Here is a 6,344-nt window from a genome sequence, read left to right on the forward strand (position 1 = left end):
GCAATCTACTTGATGTAAGCTTTGAAATAGCCTCATTGGCTAGAACTTGGTGCCGACTCATATTTGATACAGCGACCATTCAGCAGCCTTACGGGTTACAGCAACCCTATAAAGCAACCGTGACGTCGGTGTGGACTCACCCGCTGAATTTCCAGATCTTTGGATCAATAGTGACAGCGACATCGTTGACAAATCCTTGCTTCTTCTGCTCCTTGTCCAGTTTGTCAGGGGCGTTACCATTTTTCGCTGTTGTTCCCTGTTGTTACGCTCCCGCGCTTGGCCTTGTACGCCACCAGAAACCAAGGGAAACCCAAAAATGTGGCACGAACAACCCAAGAGGGGGGGAAGAATATTCCGCGGGAAAACTCCCTAATTTGCAGAACGCCAGTAAGGCCTTCCCCGCTGGACGGGTATTTCCATCATCATAAACTCCTTAGATATAAGTATACTAGCCCACGCCACCAGTTCTTTAAGTGAAACTGTTAAGTGACTCGGGTAGGTATGAACTGCTAGTCGATCGGCCCCTCGAGCAAGCTTCAACTGTTTCAATTGAGTTCCCCCTTTGCCTCGTCGCACTGGTTTAGGCACACTGATAATGTCCACTTGTCGTTCTTGCACTTTTGTCTTAGGATTCAGTGCGGGAGCACCGGTCGCTACAGTACCGCTTGCCTCAGCCGAACGTACAGTATCGTCTCGTCTTTCGTAATTCTCCGGAATGTGCTTGTTATCAGAGAGATCTTCGGTTTCACTTTCAAACATCTTCATTATGTCGATTGCCTCAATAGCTTCGGTAGGATCGATCCCACTGAATACGTCACTCTCATTCTCCCAGTCAGTAGCGTGTTCAGTGTCATGGGCAGTGTTCACCTTAGTCGTCCCGCCTTTCAGTCCCTCGTCGATTGTGTCTTTCCACGCACTTAGCTTTTGGTAAAACTCGGAACTTGACATGTTCGACAAATGCTCGAGGAGAGGTTCCATCATAGCCTTAGCGTAAGTATGTTTTGCGCGTTCATTGCGACGAAGTCGAACGTACTCTCAGAAATAAGAGAATGGGCCTGACGCGGGGTCACTACCCCGAATCAGTGACAATTTCAAGTGATTAGCGAGGATTTGGGTTGGTGGCACGGATGCAAGTTGCCGGTGGTGGATTAGCCATGACGAGCAGCACCCCGTAGGAAATGACGATGGATCTGGTATGAGCGATGTACGAGAAGGCAAGATCCACCAAGACTTACCTCGGATCCACCCTTACCTGGATTCACTTATATGGATATGGGATATACTATACAAGAGTGGATCGGGTGTGGATCTTATGAAGGAAGGATGGTCGGTGCCCTCTGAAGGTGGATCTAGCAGCCACGGCTAATGAGGAGTCAAGATCCACCGCGAGGTACCCCGGATCCCATACTTCCGAGTTCGGATCCATGGAGGGAGGATCCCGTCTTGAGGGACCTGGATCCAGGGTATAGGGATGATGGATGCAGTGGATCTCGAACTTTCGTGGGACAATGGGGATCACAGACGGTGGCGAGATGAGGTTGGATGAGTGGAGAGCTCAGATCCACGACGAGTGTACACTTACAGTGAAGTGGATCCAAGCGACCTGAATCCGGATGAGTGTACCCATAATAGGGTGACCGTAATGATTACGCCATGGATCCGGTGGATCTGGAGATAATACAGCTGGGATGATGGGTCAAGGGAAGAAGGGACATGCAGCCGAGCCTGGTAAGGGATTTAGCAGATGAAAGACATAGAAGGTAGAAATACAGGCAGGTATAGGCTTAAATATCAATACAGTCCTCAATTTGCACAGTATCACGCAAGTGCCTTCCCGCCCTCAAGAACCGGAACTACATTGGCCGTACGAGCTAGGAGAAGGTTGGGAATTGCGAATCTAGTGTTGGTAGCGATAACTGGATAATACATTGGCCAGATCCTACCACCTAGTGAGATTTCCTTTACACGTGCAGATCCGACAGGTTAACCGAATTTACTACTTGGTCGGGAACACCCTAGAGGTTCTCAACTCTCAAGATTCCGTCACAGGAGGCGGCAAGTACGACGCAAAGGAACTACGAAGGCAAGGGAACACACCCGCAAGGCAACCCTACGACCAGATCTACGATCTAGGCCCCGGATCCATAAGCTCGAATATTCGCTTAGGATTCGGAACAATCCACGGACGCAGAGTGAAGATTTTCCACTGCTGCTCCACCCCATCCCCACGTCTCGCCAAACACCACTTGAACTCTTCGGAAGTTACCGAGAGAGCAAGATCCCGCCCTACCGACGGGTACACAAGGTGAGGAAAGTTCAGCAGAACACGGATCATCGGGGGACCCCCTCCGTTAGTCGGTGTCTGGGTGCAGTTGGTAAGTTGGAATCGGCAATCTCGCAGGTTTTGCTGATCCCGCTACACCACAATGGTGCGCGTGCCCGGATCTTTTGGTGACTCGGGATTTCACCGTGAGTCCCAAGAAGACGCTCAAGTGAAGATTGAGCCAGGGGAAGAGGCGTCGTCGGAGATCGGATCGACGATGACGCTGCTGAATGAAACAAGATCCGCGGATCGATGGAGTTTTGGGAGGAACTCTGTCGACGGAAGAGAGGTGGATCCGAATCCGAATTTAGAAGAAAAACCTCTCTATCCTCCCCAGGTCCCCTCTGGGTCCCCTGCGGATCTTGACGCAGGTCAAGATCCGCTAACAAAACAAGGGAAAGTGAAGGCGAAACGGTATGCATTTGCAGATTCACCGGTTAAGCCAACATCGTATCTAAACCCAAACCCGCTAGTCGAAGAAACGAGAAAGAAGACGAAGACGAGTAAGACTACGCGGAAGAAGATGCAAGCTCCAGAGTCGGAAGAAGACCAAGCTGGATCCAGGTCAAGCTGGTCCGACAAGGATCTCGAGTTTGTGTATCGCCACCAAGCTTTACGCGACTTCCTGCATCAAGATCCTGTCATGCGGATCCTGAATCCACGACAGATCGAAGATCCAAGGAGACCGGTGCGAGCACCAACGAAACGGCGAACAAGTTGGTGGCAGTCAAAGATCTATTACGTTTGCTTACGGAGTCAGGCATCGTAGCTGGTGTGTTCGACGCAGAGGATATCTTCGAGCTAGACCTGGATCTCATAGTATCCGCGACGCGGGACCTCTTTGCCAGAGTTAAGTCCATCACCGGAGAAAGGTCGCGTACTATGGATCCAGTGTCGTCACCGAGGATCAGCCAAGCTGCGTCCTCGAACTACGAATCCGCCGCTGAGGATGAGTCAGACACGTCGTCCGAACCACGACGCATGACTTTAGGACCCTCCGGGGCATCCATGCTGGAAGCGCGGGCGAGGATCCGAGGACAGGAAGCCCCTGTGAACGCGAAGGCTCGGGATCCAGTACGCCCTACGCGTGATCTGACACAATCCAGCCAGGATCGAGCCAGATCCGGCAAGAAGCCAGTGGGGTTATCGTCAGATCGGGCTCAAGGTAACCGCCTCACGGATCCGGTCTCGCCAGTGGAACAGACGGCCACAGGCTCTTCCGACACTTCCTCGGGCACCCTGCAGCGACACTTCGAAGCTGCGATGAGTCGTTACCTGGCCGACCAGGGTATGAGAGCGCCCGTGCCACAAGTGCAAGTGCTCCACGAACATGGAGCACGAGACGTGGAGATGGAGTCCGTGGAGGGAGACAACTCCCATGATGAGTTCGACCCAGATGATCTGGATGGCCCATCCACTTCGTCAGCAGTGGTAGCAACAGCCACAGCCGGGGAAGGTGGATCGTCCATGATCCAGAGGGTACGGATCTCAGCCATATCGGATCTGAAGGAGTTCACGGGCAAGGATCAAGACGATGACCGAGCGAGAACATGGATCAGCAAAGTCAAGTCGGCCCTCATGAGAGATCAAGCGTCGGATGCTGAGAAGTGTTTGACCTTTGCGGATCTGCTAGCGGGGCCAGCCAGGAACTGGTATCGGCAGCTGGGCAGATCCACCAGGAACAAGTGGCCAGATTTGCTGCGCAGTTTCCAGACCCAGTACTGTGGATTGGGAGTGTCGGTGGCACGACAATAATACACCGCTCGCCGCAGATCGGATGGATCCCCGCTAGAATACCTACATCGACTAAATGTGGCCGGTCTACGGGCCAAGTTGAAGATCAAGGATGGGGGATCCAAGGTACTGCGGGAACACGTGGATCATTTCATCGAGACGTTGGGAGACGTGGATCAGGCCGACAGGCTGACCCTGTTACGACTTCCCGACGCAGACGAGCTTGAGGAAGTGCTACGGGCGGTGGATCGCGCGAAACACCGCCAGAAGAAGGCGGCGGTCGGATCCGGCAAGTATCGCCAAAAGGCTCCGACGCCTACGGCCCCAGCTCGACGTGTCCACCAAGTCACGGCGCCCGACTCAGGAACTGAATCAGGATCCGACGGTTCGGACTCCGACCCTGAAGATTACCGTCGAGTCTGTCTCACTGCGTCCAACGATCGAACGGCGAAGACAGAAGACAACTCTCGACCGGGGGATACCGTACCCGGGGACCGTGGGATGTACAGATCCCGAGATCTCATGGACGGGGCAGCACAAATCAGGTGTTCACAGTGCGGATCCCGGAAGCACACTGAATCTGGATGCTAAAAAAACATCTGGTCTGTGAGAAGTGTGGCAAGAAAGGTCATCCCGGGGATCATTGCTTCTACGTGTGTCGCGGGTGTGGCGAGATTCACGACGTCAGCAAGTGCCCGATGGAAGAATTCTACAACCAGATCCGCCAATGGTTTGATCCAGCCAAGCACCGAGGGATGTTGCCAGAAGTGGCCGAGAAGATGTTAAACTAGGACGCTCGCCGGGTTTGAATCCGGTACGAGCCGAGCGTTCTAGGTATTGCATTTATGCATTTGTGAACAAGACATCGCTAGATCCAGGTAGCAGGACCCTAGATCCAGTCGATAATACATGTGATCTACATGAAGTGTCAGTTGCCAAGATCTCTAGTTTGCGCCAAGTGGATGAGTTTGCCAGATCCGAAGTTTCTTCCACCCTGGATCTACAAAGGGGAGAGGCACGTGGTTATTGGGAGAAGCGCCAACATGGCCGATGGTTTGAGCCTACCAAGGGTGAGGTCACTGCAGATCCACCTAAGGTCTGTCAGGTCACTGGATCCCGTGGATCTGAGGATGTTGGATCCATGGATCTGCTAACCGGGGAGTCCCGTGGATACTGGAAGTACCATGCCCCAGGAAAGTGGTTCAGACAAGCCAAGGTAGGGGGCAAGATCAACAATGAAAAAGCAATCCTACTCCTAGATAGTGGTGCCGAGGTGTCTATACTAGATACCGCCTTTGCTCGTAAGGCTGGGTGCCAAGTGGATGAAAGTCGGATCCAAGACTGTGTTGGGATTGGTGAAGGCGTGTACCGTACGAATGGGAGAACGCGGATCAAGATCACGCTGGCAGGTTGTTTGGTGTATTGGTTTGACATCTGGGTTGGAGATCTCGCTGGTCAAGACGCCATCCTCGGGATGGATTTCATGGTACCGGCCGGAGTGAGGTTGGATCTAGCGGATGGGACACTTTGTTTCCCTGGTGAGATGCGGATCCAGCTCAGCGGACGGCGACCGCTGTATGGAGCGAAGATGAGGATCATAAGGACGGATAAGACAGCCTGGATCGAGCCCGGGGAAACCTGGGAGCTGCCAGACCGGTTAAAGTGGGTGGAACATGAGAAACGGTGGGTCACTCGGGGCGAGAAATGGGTACCTACCGTAATCCAGGGGCCAGGTCGATCACAATACCTCCAGGTCACGAACGTCAGCGATAAGAGACTATTACTGGACCATTATGAGGAGATCGGGCGATGGTTAGCGAAGGACGGTATCCCTAGACGACCTGGATATGTGTCAGTGGGATCCCGCCGCTACAAAGAATGGCAGAATCTGGTGTACGAGGCGACTACCGAGATCGAATCCCTCGGAGAGGTGGAGCTCCCGGCGGAGCCAACTGGCCCCTTGGTGGATCGGCCTTCATATCCAACTCCGCGAAAGATCCTGCAGAGGGATCGACGGGTCGAGATCCAAGCAATGGATGTTGGATCCATGACGGGGGACGATCCCCAAAGTCGGCCCTTAGATAACGCAGGGTCGGTGGATTGTGGTGTAGCGGGATCAGCAAAATCTGCGAGATTGCCAGATCCAACTTACCAACTGCGCCCAGACACCGACTAACGGAGGGGGTCCCCCGATGATCCGTGTTCTGCTGAACTTTCCTCAAAGGGTGTACCCGTCGGTAGGGCGGGATCTGCTCTCTCTAAAAGGGCGAAGAGTTCAAGTGGTGAA

The sequence above is a fragment of the Phytophthora infestans genome, genomic scaffold (genome assembly GCF_000142945.1).
Source record: "Phytophthora infestans T30-4 supercont1.84 genomic scaffold, whole genome shotgun sequence".
In the NCBI taxonomy this organism is placed as follows: domain Eukaryota; phylum Oomycota; class Peronosporomycetes; order Peronosporales; family Peronosporaceae; genus Phytophthora; species Phytophthora infestans.